Here is a 13,637-nt window from a genome sequence, read left to right as displayed (position 1 = left end):
ACTATCCCATTTACATTGTTAGCTGCTTTTAATGTTGCAGTGATTCATTTGAATCACTACAACATTAAAATAATAACTGCTCGCCTTTCAGGCAGTGTGTTCCAAATTGCCATTACCCCTTGAGGTCTTCAAAAAAATTCCTCCAATGCTCTCTTACTCGTCTTAAACCTCTGCCCTTTGTTTTAGACATCCATGATGGGGAGAGTTTCTCACTAACCATACTACGTATGCTCCTTTGCATACCTTGATCAGATTGCCCTCACGCCCTTCTCTTCAAGGAAAGCAATGCCAGTGTATCCAGTCTCTCTTCAACTGAAACATTTCATCCCAGACAATATCCTAGCAAATCTCCTCTGCACCCTCTCCAGTGTATTTACACTCTTCCTCTGGTGCAGTACCCAGAGCTGCAAATAATACTCCAGCCAATTCAAGCTTAAGAAAGGGCTGGGGAGGGGGGAAGAAGAGCCATCTCTCTTTTCAACCCACCACCCCCCTACTTTCAGTCTGAAGAAGGGTACCAACTTGAAACTTCACCTAGCATTTTTCAACAGAGATGCTGCCTGACCCACTGAGTTACTAGAGCACTTCGTGTCTATCTTGGGTTTAAATAAAGTTTTTAGAAGTTGTACAATGAAGTCCAGTGTCTCATTTGCTGCTTTCTTCATCTCAACCACCTATGCTGCCACCACATGGATTAATGGGCCTGTACATCAAGGTTCCTATGTTCTACAACTTATTCTGGAGCCCTGCTAATTCTGATGTATATGCTACACTTTATAAACCTCCTGCAATGCATCACTTGTTGGGATTAAATTTCATCTGCCATTACGTTGGCTCATTTACAAACTGATCAATAGCCGTCTTTAACCCAAGACTCACTATCCTCTCACTATCAACAACAGTGGTTTTCATGTCATTTGCAAACTTAGTAATCATACATGCTACATTCAAATCCAAATCTCCCGATAGTTTCCAGACTCTTGCTTTGCCTGCTGTAAATCTTTTTCTATCTTTACTGCAAGAAAGTGGCTGAACTTATCAACAAATAAAAAACACACAAGCTCACCTGCTTTTCAGAATGGCAGGCAGTGACTAGTGGGGTACCGCAAGGCTCGGTGCTGGGACCACAGCTATTTACAATGTGCATCAATGATTTGGATGAAGGGATTCAAAGTAACATTAGCAAATTTGTAGATGACACATTTGTAAGCTGGGTGGCAGTGTGAACTGTGAGGAGGATGCTATGCGAATGCAGGGTGACTTGCACAGGTTGGGGGAGTGGGCAGATGCATGGCAGATGAAGTTTAATGTGGATAAATGTGAGGTTATCCACTTTGGTAGTGAAAACAGGAAGGCAGATTACTATCTAAATGGCATCAAGTTGGGTAAAGAGGAAGTACAGCGGTATTTGGGTGTCCTTGTACATCGGTCTATGAAAGTAAGCATGCAGGTACCGCAGGCAGTGAAGAAAGTGAATGGCATGTTGGCTTTTATAACAAGAGGAATCGAATATAGGAGCAAAGAGGTCCTTCTGCAGTTGTGCAGAGCCCTAGTGAGACCATACCAGGAGTATTCTGTGCAGTTTTTGTCCCCTAATTTGAGGAAGGACATTCTTGCTATTGAGGGAGTGCAGCGTAGGTTAATTAATTCCCGGGATGGCGGGACTGTCATGTGCTGAGGGAATGGAGCAGCTGGGCTTGTACACTCTGGAGTTTAGAAGGATGAGAGGGAATCTCATTGAAACATATAAGATTGTTAAGGGTTTGGACACGCTAGAGGCAGGAAACATGTTCCTGATGTTGGAGGAGTCCAGAACCAGGGCCACAGTTTAAGAATAAGGAGTAAGCCATTTAGAACGGAGATGAGGAAACACTTTTACTCACAGAGAGTGGTGAGTCTGTGGAATTCTCTGCCTCAGAGGGCGGTGGAGGCAGGTTCTCTGGATGCTTTCAAGAGAGAGCTAGATAGGGCTCTTAAAAATAGCGGAGTCGGGGGATATGGGGAGAAGGCAGGAACGGGGTACTGATTGGGGATGATCAGCCATGATCACATTGAATGGCGGTGCTGGCTCGAAGCCTACTCCTGCACCTATTGTCAGCAGTATAGAAATTGAATGTCTACAATATGCAACACTTAAACGGCTTCATTCCATGCAACTTGGAAAAGGTTTATGTTGGGTAGATGACAAGTAAGGCAAGAACATCAGGAGGTGTCACATTGTAGAGATGTAACTATGAGCCAGCCCTGCAAAAACAGACCACTTCAGGATATCCATTTTGAAAATGAAGGCGTATATGGAATTGTGTTCCTTTCCTTCCTGGCATAAAGTAACTTTGAGACTATTAATAAAATCTGGAACACTTATAAGTACTTGCTGTGCAGCTTAACACAAAAGTTTTTTGCAGTAAGTAATCTGCATGTTAATATTTACCTAGTTTGAAATTCTGTTGAAGATTTTGGATTTGTACAGCTTAATCATCAACCACATTAAAACATTTTGTAATCTCATTTATCCCCACACTAGAAATGATCCATTCTGCTGAAGGTGTATGTTTGTAGGATGAAGACTCAAGCTCTGATTTCTGTACAGAAGCATTTTTCACACCGTATGAAACGGAAATACAAGAATGTTGATTATAAACCATACCGACATTAAGGTAGCCGCCCAAAGATGCAGCTCAGTGTTATCTAATAGAATTTGCCAGTTGTAGGCTGTTAGTATAGATTTTCTTTTGTTAGATGTGCAGAAACCTTAATGTTTAAGATATTTAAATAGGCTACTGAATCTTCATCTTGGTCTGCTTTCTGGTTCATCTTACTTATTTAACCTTAGAATTAACATTGAGCTTTAGAGACTATTGAATATACACAGCAATCCAATTAGTCTTTAATAACCTAAAATATATCTTACCTGCCAGTTTGCTATCAATGATCTAAGTAAAACTTCCTTCCTACCCTTAACTTTCATGGTATCTTTGAACAGAAGGGAAGATCATGCCTCCAGAGCGTGTTCACCTCTTCAACTGCCTGGGGTTCCTCTGCCTCTGGCCCTCCCTTCTCCTCCTCTGTGTGCGAGCTCTCAAGCCTACTCTGCTGTTCCATAATTTAATGTTCCATAATTTCATAGCTAATCAGTTCATGGCCTTTGCTTCATTTTCCTACCTAGTCACTATAATCCTGATCCTATAGATCAAAAGCTTCCCAATCTTGACTTTGAATGTATTCAGTATTTCAGAATGTGGTGTAGTTTGTTAGTTTATTTATTGGCATGTTTGTAGAGATGCACTGAAATCCATGTTCTGTGTGTTTTCCAGTCAAATCTCACTATACATGAGTGCAGTCCATTCTCTTCTGGAACGGCATGCAGTGAGCCCTATTCCAGCACCCTCTTACAACTTCCAAGTCTCTGAAAAGTCTAATATTGGCCCAAGAAGATATGCAACTTCTTATTTTCTCATGTTGAGGCCTGGTGTCCTGCCGACATTGGGTCAATGAAGTGGGGCTCCGTCTGGCCGAGCATGATGCTGTCGGTTCCTTCAACCGCCGCTCCATGCAGCTGCTCGTTAATCCAGCTGCTCTAGTGCGGCGCCACAGCCAACACCATGATCACCACAAACATGCCGTCCATCACCTCCAGCAGTTGCCCCACCACTTCTGTGCGACAAGGTCACCATGTCCCGCTGAACTTCAGGGTGCATTCTGCAGTTGTGGGAGGAGAGTTCACATCCGCACATTTTTCCCTTCATCTTCCACAGCCGCCATCTTTGAAAAAGAGAGTCTGGTTTTGTTGCTTTAGGCCGACAATCAGAATCTTGTAAATAACTAGTGATTTATTTTTTCTCTGCTCACACACATTTGAATAATTTGGTTTCCATTTGTTCTCGTTTTTAATGAACTCCATTAATACCTGTAAAAGTAAGCAATCTGTTTTGCCTGTGGGGTATTTTCATATTTCTGGTCTTAACCTGTCAGAATAAATATCTTGATGAAAGTTCAAAAAACTCAATGGCTAATGTAAGTGATTGCTTTCATTTTCCAGTAATTCAGAATAAGCAACAGTTTTATGAAGAATTTTACAACTGCAGGATATTAGAATAATGTGACTCGCATGTGCTTGTAACAAACTAGTTAAATATTGTAAATGAGAGGCAAGTTGTCAGCTTGACATCTGCAATAAAGCAAATAGAAAAGATTGATGTGGGAACTTGATTTGTCAGCTGTTTTAAAAAAAAAAAATTCAAGCTTTGTGTGTTGTTTGGTATCCTGATATTTTATGTGTCTGCTTTTCCAAGTACACGCTAGAAAGCAACAGGAACAGCTTCATCTCTGCTATTATCAGACTACTGCATGGTGCTCCCATAAGAGTTTAGAAATTAGAGATACAGCATGAAACGGGCCCTTTGGGCCACCGAGCACGCGCCGAAAGGTGATCACCTCGTAACTAGCACTATCCTACAATCATGGCACAATTTACAGTAACCAATTAACCTACAAAACTGCATGTCTTTGGAGTCTGGGAGGAAACCGGCGCACCCGATTAAAACCCACGAAGAACGTACAAACTCCAGACAGCACCTCTAATCAGGATCAAACGCGGGTCTCTACAGCTGTAAGGCAGCAACTCTACTGCTGTACCGCTCTTAAGCTATATATAGCTTAAAGTGTAGGGTAGGGTATAGTCTGATCTTCCAATGAGAGCATTGTATTTTTTCTCCTGAAATGTAGTGCCACAATGCTGTAACACTATATTCTGCTCTGGTAAATTTCTCTTTGCACTACCTGTTATATTTGTATATGGCTTGATTGTACTGATGCATAATATGGTTAGATTTGACATAATAGTATGCAAACAAAACCTTTTCACTGTGTCTGGATGTGTGTGACAATAATAAACCATACTGTGTGATATGCTGTGTTGAAATATTTGTATCAATGTTCTGGATTACTGCTGCACTAGATATATACAAGGTACATACTTCAGTAGTAGAAAATTATATTCTAGAATGCTTTAGGTTTAAATATTTTTTAAATCTGTCGAAGGGTTTATTTTTGTTTGGTTCATAATAAACAGAGGAAAAGAATAAAGAATAAAATCCTCCCATTAGCAACACTGTCCACAATCTCGCAAAGAAAACAGTGCCTCTAATCTCTCCTGTGTACCTGATATTTAGGGCTGGGTAAAGTGCACATTTCTGTGCAGTCGTGTCATAAACTCACACTAAGCTTTATGTTACTTTGCCATTTCATCACTGGGTTTTCTTCTGCCTTTCAGTGCCAGCAACTGCTCCTATGGCGGAGAGAGAGAGTAAGGTGCCAAAAGTTGGTGGGAATCCAGCAGAAAAGCTTGTTTGCTTAACACACAGAACATCTGACGACAGATAACAGCCAGCAACACGGTGAGTGAGAAAATAGCTGAAATACCGCACAAGACAATTTAGAGAAAACAGCTTTGTGTACAACCATAATAGACTAATTACAAATAGAGCATGGAAATAATTTGATAACAGTGAAAGTTTCCTATGGGAACCTTTTATTTCTGAGATTAAACTAAACTCTGCGCAAAATGGCCTTGTTACATACTTGTAATCTGTGGAGTTCTACTGGATCCACTGTTGGTTGTATCTACATTAATAATTTGAATAATAATGTAATTAGCATTATTAGTAAATTTGCAGGTGATGCCAAAATTAGTGGTATGGTGGACTGCGAGGAAGAATATCTAAGTTTACAGTGGGATCTAGATCCCTCGTCATTCCTCCTTCTCTCGAAGGCTAGAAGGGCCGAATGGCCTCCTCCTGCACCTATTTTCTATGTTTCTCCACACCCACCTGCAGCAGACACAAAAGCTTGAAAGTGTGCCCCACCAGACTCGGGAACAGCTCAATAACTATGACTCTGATTCAAGTTTATGGTCAACTATGTAACAGCAAGGTCATCACTACTGTTTCTAAAATCTAAGTGAACAATGCATCTAATTCTTGTAGACTGTCAACTATTGTAGACCGATACCTTAAATTTGGGTCACCATGAGCTAGTTATACATATTTAGATGGTACTCCAATAATTTGCATGTCTAGGTATACAATTGAAATTGGCCACCAGTTTGCAAGCTACTTGAATCCAATTAGGAAATGACTTAGTTTAACAGGATATGAAACAATAAATATCTTATCGATCATTGGAAACAAAGAGTAGGGATTAACGGGTTCCTTTCAGAATGGCAGGCAGTGACTAGTGGGGTAGCGCAAGGCTCGATGCTGGGACCGCAGCTATTTACAATATACATCAATGATTTAGATGAAAGGATTCAAAGTAACAGTAGCAAATTTGCAGGTGACACAAAGCTGGGTGGCAGTGTGAACAATGCTATGCGAATACAGGGTGACTTGGACAGGTTGGGTGAGTGGGCAGATGCAGTTTAATGTGGATAAATGTGAGGTTACCCACTTTGATAGCAAAAACAGGAAGGCAGATTACTATCTAAATGGTGTCAAGTTGAGAAAAGGGGAAATACAACGGGATCTGGGGGTCCTTGTTCATCAGTCAGTGAAAGTAAGCATGCAGGTACAGCAGGCAGTGAAGAAAGCGAATGGCATGTTGGCCTTTATAACAAGAGGATTTGAGTATAGGAGCAAAGAGGTCCTTCTGCAGTTGTATAGGGCCCTAGTGAGACCACACCTGGAATATTGTGTGCAGTTTTGGTCCCCTAATTTGAGGAAAGACAGTCTTGCTATTGATGGAGTGCAGCGTAGGTTTACAAGGTTAATTCCTGGGACAGCGGGACTGTCATATAATGAAAGAATGGAGCGGCTGGGCTTGTATACTCTGGAGTTTAGAAGGATGAGAAGGGATCTTATTGAAACGCGTAAGATTATTAAGAGTTTGGACACGCTAGAGGCAGGAAACGTGTTCCCAATGTTGGTGTCCAGAACCAGGGGCCACAGTTTAAGAATAAGGGGTAAGCCATTTAGAATGGAGACGAAGAAACGCTTTTTCTCACAGAGAGTTGTGAGTCTGTGGAATTCTCTGCCTCGGAGGGTTGTGGAAGCCTGTTCTCTGGATACTTTCAAGAGAGAGCTAGATAGGGCTCTTAAAGATAGCAGAGTCCGGGTATACGGGGAGAAGGCAGGAATGAGGCACTGATTGTGGATGATCAGCCATGATCACATTGAATGGCAATGCTGGCTCGAAGGGCCGAATGGCCTACTCCTGCACCTATAGTGTTTTATCTATTGTCTATTATATTTGTGCATGTTCCATCATTCAATAAGATTGTGACTGATCTGTTACCTCAGTGCCATTTCCTGGCACTGAACATATAATTGATTTGCTTACCATCTCAAAATCTGATCTCTGAAACAATCTCGACACCTGAGCTTTCACAGCCCTCTTGAATTCTAAGGATTTACTGGTATCTGGGTGAAGCAATTTCTTGTCATTTCTGGCTTAAATAGCCAACCCATATTTTGAGTGTGGCCCTTGGTCTTCATCCACTCTGTGTCTACCCTTTCAAGTCGCTTAAGAATTTTGTACAAATCAATGTTATCGCCACAAATTCGTCTAAACTATGGAGAGAATAAATCCAGTCTTATCTTTCTGAGTATTTTTGAGTTATGAAATATTTTTCTCATTAATCACTTGATTTACTGATTCCTTTGCTAGTCAGCTGGTGAGACTTCAGTGCAGATGAGATTGCATAATGCTCAGGTCACTCAGCGATTTTAAAGATGTGGTTTCCTGATTCCTAATGAAATATCCACAATGAGGTAAAGTAATTCTATCTCTCAAGCCAGAGATTTTGGCTGGACTTCTATCTGTTTCAAAGGACATAAATAATTTATCCAATGTCACTTTTTGAGAATCCACTTTAGGTATGTGAAATTTCTTTCATCGCCTTCCTTGTAAAAAGTTAACAATGGTATTGCAGATTGTGTGCCAAGAGTATTAAATTAAATAGTTTCTAGAGTATAATCCTCTCAACAGAATATCAAAAGTAATTTTATTCATGCTCTGAAACAGATTTGATATCCTTCCCCTTTTGTGCTGCTGTTCCTGTCATCGCAAGCTTTAGATTATTTCTTAAATCATAACAATGCGTTCTTGCTGAGAAATTAAAATAAGATAAGAATTACTTACTTTCCTGCATTGTTCATATAATCTGCACATGAAGTTGCGTTAGATAATTGATTGAGAGCTGGAGACCTTGGCCGTCTCAGGTTGGGTGCATTGAGACGAGCAGTAATTCTTGAGACTGCATCCTATTAACTTTGTCTAGTTACGTGCCATTTCAGCTGTTGTATTTTCCCACTTGTCTATTTTGTGTATCCTAATTTAGGTTTGAACATTCTTTAGTGGAAATTTAGCCTTTGTCTTGGTCTGGAACAGTAAAATGTATCCACCATATTCTATTGCATAGTTTAGTTTGATCATATTACATAATTTCTTTAGTCTCTGTGTATGCTGCAGTGCCAGTACTTTTGTTACAAGTGAAAGTGCCTGAAGCTTTGAAAAGCACTGCTGCAGAACAGAAGCTTTTAGTGGATAATAGTTCATTGTATATTGTTCAGCCACTCGGGCAACTAAGTAAAGACTGGTAAGTTAGTCGTTCCCAAAGAATGGAAGTGAGTACGGAGTTCTCTGCCAAATTTGATTTCATCAGTTTGCTCCACCACTGGATTATAGGTAGCAACCAATGGCTGAACATGAGTTTGCAAAAATAGTCTCTTAGATTAAGTGAGATTAGGAGTAGGTGAGAAAAGGGAATGACTGGGGAGAAAAACGTCCTTGGCTGCTCTCCTGATGCATTTAGAGTTGATGGGGGGGATAGGCGGCTGGTTTGTTTAATGGGCTGAGCTACACCTACACATCTGCAGTTTATTGCAGAATTGGATAGACCAATTGCTATACCAGCATCTGGATAGGACACGTTCTATGGTGCATCTATAGAAATTGGTAAGAGTCATTGAAAACATGCTGAATTTTATTGGCCTTCTGAGAGAATAGAGGCATTAATGTGCTTTCATGGCTTTAGCATTAGTTGGACCAGGACAAATTGATTGTGTTATTTGCACCTCCAAATTTGAAGCTCATGGCCATCTCCACTTCAGCACCATTGATATGGACACCAATGATATGGACTCCACTTTCTGACCAGCTCCTTCGTTTTGCTAATGTTGTGGGAGAGATTATTGTCTTAACAGAATGCTGCTGACTCTGTATTCCATCTTGTCATTGTTTGTCATCTGCAAATTTTGTAAATTGGAGCAGAATTTAGCCCTATATTCATGTGTGTAGGCTATGTATTTAATGTGTGTAGCAAAGAACTGCAGATGCTGGTTTAAACCGAAGATAGACAAATAAGCTGGAGTAACTCAGCAGGTCAGACTGCATCTCTGGAGAAAAGGAATAGGTGAAGTTTTGGGTCGAGACCCTTCTTCAGACTGAGAGTCAGGGGAAAGGGAGCAAGAGATATAGATGGTGATGTGGACAGATAAAGAACAAACGTAGACTGGGCGATCGTTTCGCTGAACACCTTAGCTCAGTCCACCTGGACCTACCTGATCTCCCGGTTGCCAAACACTTAATTCCCCTTCCCATTCCCATATCGACCTAGGACTCCTCCATTGTCAGAGTGTGGCCAAATGCAAATTGGAGGAACAGCATTTCATATTTTGCTTGGGCAGCGTACATCCCAGTGGTATGAATTTTGATTTCTCTAACTTCAAGTAACTCTTGCATCCGAGAGGGGGGTCCCCCCCCCCCCCCCATCCAAGCCCTACCAGCTTCAAAGTCGTCTTGTTGACTCTCATTGTCTATACTAATCTTCACCTAGGCCACAGCTAACGATGGCCTGTTTCCTTTATCATCGTTACTTTTTTGCATATCTTTCATTCATTTATTCTACATCTCTCTCTACATCACTGTCTATATCTCTTATTTCCCTTTCCCCTTTCTCTCAGTCTGAAGAAGGGTCTCTATCTGAAACATCACCTATTCCTTTTCTCCAGAGATACTGTCTGACCCACTGAGTAACTCCAGCCTTTTGTGTCTATCTACATATTAAGGGGTTGAGAACGTAACCTTGTGGAGCACTGATATTGAGAATTATCATAGAAGAGATGTTGCCTATCCTCTCTGATTGCAGCCAGTGAGCTAGGAGGTTGAGGGTCCAGTTGTGGAGGGGGTTTACCTATTTATAAATAGGAGTATTTGTGATTTCATGCAACTAAGTGAGAGGTAACAAAACTTGTGGAAAAGTGAAATACATGAGTGATGTAACTGGTTATCTGAAATGACTGAAACTGATGCTGAATCATCAAATCAGGCGATGGGATGCTCTGGGCTTGTGTTGAGCATTACTGGAACAAGGTCATGTGCTAAGAATGAGATGGAGGAATGAGAGTTAATGTGATTGGCGAAAAAGTGTAAGCACAGGTTTAGAGTCAAACACATGGTTAATGTTTGGCTGCAGATTACTCTTGATTTCGAACCCTCTACTGTAAGCGTCAGGTACACCAGGCTCTGGGATACTTTGCTATTGCTGAAGAGTCTAGCAGTTACTTGAACAGTTTTGCTTTAAAAAAAAAAACTATTTCTACTGAAACATTGATTCATATTTAAATGCACAAGAAGCAAGCAGAAAGAAACAGATGTTCAGTTGGAAGTCAGTCCACAACCTCTCCTAAAATATTCAGGTGTAGAGGGTTAAGGGCCTGTTACTTTCACGACCTAATTCACAACCTTTTTTTACTCATGGACATTTTTCATCATATTGAAAAAACGACCCGACCTACTTGATGCCACGAGTACCTACGACTAGCATCACAACCTGCTATGACCTACCTACGACATCGTGACGACCATGCTGCGAGTATGAGTCAAGGGCAAACTCGCCAGAGGTCGTGAATTAGGTCGTGAAATTGGGTTACTTCAACTACTTCTGAACTCCAGCTGTTCCAGGCCTTTTCCTATTTATATTTATTTTTCTAAATGGAAAGAATTAATTGAGCGAATGTTTCAATCTTTTTTAAAAAAAAAAGCTAAATATGATTCTGTTTCAGATTATCATTGTAGTTTGAATATCTGTTACTTTCAAATTATAGAAATAAATAACAAAACTATTTCCTAAAAAAAAAAGTGTTTTCATAGGAATTAATTATTTGTGCAGTAGCACTGGTGTTTCAACTTGAAGGGCCTGTCCCACTTGGGCGACTTAATCCGTGAGTTCTGGCGAGTTTGCCCTTGGCTCATACTCGCAGCATGGTCGACACAAAGTCGCAGAAGGTCTTCGTACCACTCCTTCATTCTCGAGAGTGGTCCACGTGCTCGAGGCCTCAGCTAGGTCGCGGCGTTCTTTTCAATATGTTAAAAAATGCCCGCAAGTAAAAAAAGGTCGCCATGGGAAAAATCGATACTTTTTTTACTAATAGGTTTAGTCGTAGTAGGTCGGCATGTTAGTCGTAGATAATCGAGGGTGGTCGAAGGTAGTCGTAGATAGTCTTCATCATGGTCGAAGGAGGTCGTCTTCACTCTCCACTATTCGGTGTCCAATTTTCCCGAAGCTAGTCGAAGCTAGTCTTCAACATAGTCGAAGCTAGTCTTCAACATAGTCGAAGGACGTCTTCAACATGTTATTTTTTTCAAACTCTTCTAAACTCGCCAATTAGGTCGCCCAAGTGGGACAGCCCTTAACTGTATTACATGCTTTTAAATTAATTCTGCACTTCTCCATAATTATTTACTGGTACTGCTGCAGTGCAAGGGCCAGTTGGGGTGGTGGTGTTTAGTGTATTCATGTCCACGTGACTGGCCAAGTGCTCTGTGGCACTGTATAATACCATGTTGTTGGTTAGAAACTGAATCTATACTGGTCTCATTGAATGTGCTGTGTGGGAAAACCTGGCTTGGTTTATTGAAGTGAAGTCTTGGCAACTGAAGCGAGATTGAATTAGCAGAAGAATTGTTTGAGTTCAAGCCTCGCCAATAAACAAGCTTACCCTTCTCAACAACTCTTAACCTGGCTTCTTTGCATTGCTAAATTTAATTTTGCATTTTATCATAGTCATAACAGGGGTCTGGTCAAGACTACTTTTAACCATTAGTTTGTTTATTGTGTGTTTTGTGTGATGATTTATTGCGATGTATATTTTTTTGCTATTTTTAGTTTTTTAAATGTTGTTGTTTAGTCCAAAAGAATTCTCAAATGATGTGAATTGCAAACGGTTGAAGAACCTTCAAACACACAACTTTAATCCAAATGGGTCCTATCTGATGTACAGTTATTTGTTGGAAAGATATTTATAAAAGCCTGGTTACTGGCAATAGAAAGCTGCTGTGTAGGATTCAAGCCAAGTACAATTTTCTTTGAAGATTTTAACATTTTGAAACATGACTGATTTTTGAAAATTGCATAACTGTGCATATCACCCAGGAATGAACATCACATACACTTTATAATGCTATTGCTGTCCTTGGGATTTCTGCCATAACGTGACAGGTTAAACTACAACTATCTTCGTAACAGATCAAAAGGTATGAATGTATATCAGCTGTTTGTACTCCTCTAGCTTCATGGTACAAATCTGCAGATGAAATATTGTACTTTCTTCAGATCTATTGTCAGAATTGAATCTTTACATCCACATTGAGAAGGTTTCATTCCTTAAATTATCTACAAAATATACAGATGTGTAAATAACATCCACATTGTTCCTCAATCCTGGGATCATGGTGATGTAAGAATTGTCTTTCACTTTAAACGAGAATCTAAAGGACTGGTAAATTGAACCGAATGCATGTACAAAAAGCTGTTGTTTCCACTAGCTCGTATTTGAACTTATTCCGAAGACAGGAGATCGGTACCAGATGAGAGAAAACTTTTGTTATCTTTCTCACCAGCTCTGAGATTCTTTTTTTTTTAAATCTTTACAGAGAATTTGTGTTTTTGATAGATACTAAAAAGTCATCTGTTTGCCCAGCTGCCATTACAGAAGTGGAAAAGTCATTTCCAAGTATTATATGTAAAGCATTTAAAATAAAAAATAAAAATTGCCATCTGTTTGGGGGATGTTTTAAGCTGGCGATCTGTATTGCTGATGAATGGACCTGAGGCATTCAAAGCCTTCCTGAATGTATTTCATTTTGAGTTATTATAGGATTCCCATGAGTGACTGGAGATGTTAAACTTTGTCAAGGAGGCATTGAGATTTCCATTAGTTTCTTGGAACCAATTTGCACAGTCCTAAGGAGCATTACTGATACCTCTTGCACTACCATGAAACTATTCTCTAATTGTGTTTTGACCCAGTGTCGTCTTGTTGCAGTCTTTCTTTTCACTGCCTTGTATAATTTGTTTGTATGTTGTCTGAGTCTGTGATGCTGCTGCAAGCAGGTTTTTCATTGTACCTGTACATCACTGCACCTGTGCATAATCTTCTATCCATCTGGTAATATCTTTCTGTATCTAAGTTCAAATGCATGTTTTGAGAGCTTGATATCAGTCATGTGAAGGATCTGATCTTCTTATGAAGGCAACTGAGTGAACCTGGCCAACAAAACTGAGGATTTGGCCTGAAGAAGGATACTGATATTGGTTCACTTATCCTGCCAGGGAGTTTAGAACATTTTGCAGGCCCTGT

General features: G+C 40.3%; 1 protein-coding gene across 1 annotated transcript in view; it reads left to right on the top strand.

The window, feature by feature from the left end:
- The window catches only part of LOC129711974 (volume-regulated anion channel subunit LRRC8A), a 31,220-nt gene that overhangs the window by 5,160 nt on the left and 12,423 nt on the right, over positions 1-13,637 (top strand). The window contains exon 2 of the mRNA XM_055660056.1: positions 5,273-5,396. The gene's annotated coding sequence lies outside the window, so the exon portion shown is untranslated. The remainder of the gene's footprint in view (positions 1-5,272; positions 5,397-13,637) is intronic.

The sequence above is a fragment of the Leucoraja erinacea genome, chromosome 31 (genome assembly GCF_028641065.1).
Source record: "Leucoraja erinacea ecotype New England chromosome 31, Leri_hhj_1, whole genome shotgun sequence".
NCBI classification, from domain to species: domain Eukaryota; kingdom Metazoa; phylum Chordata; class Chondrichthyes; order Rajiformes; family Rajidae; genus Leucoraja; species Leucoraja erinaceus.
This window is presented reverse-complemented; position numbering and strand designations above follow the sequence as displayed.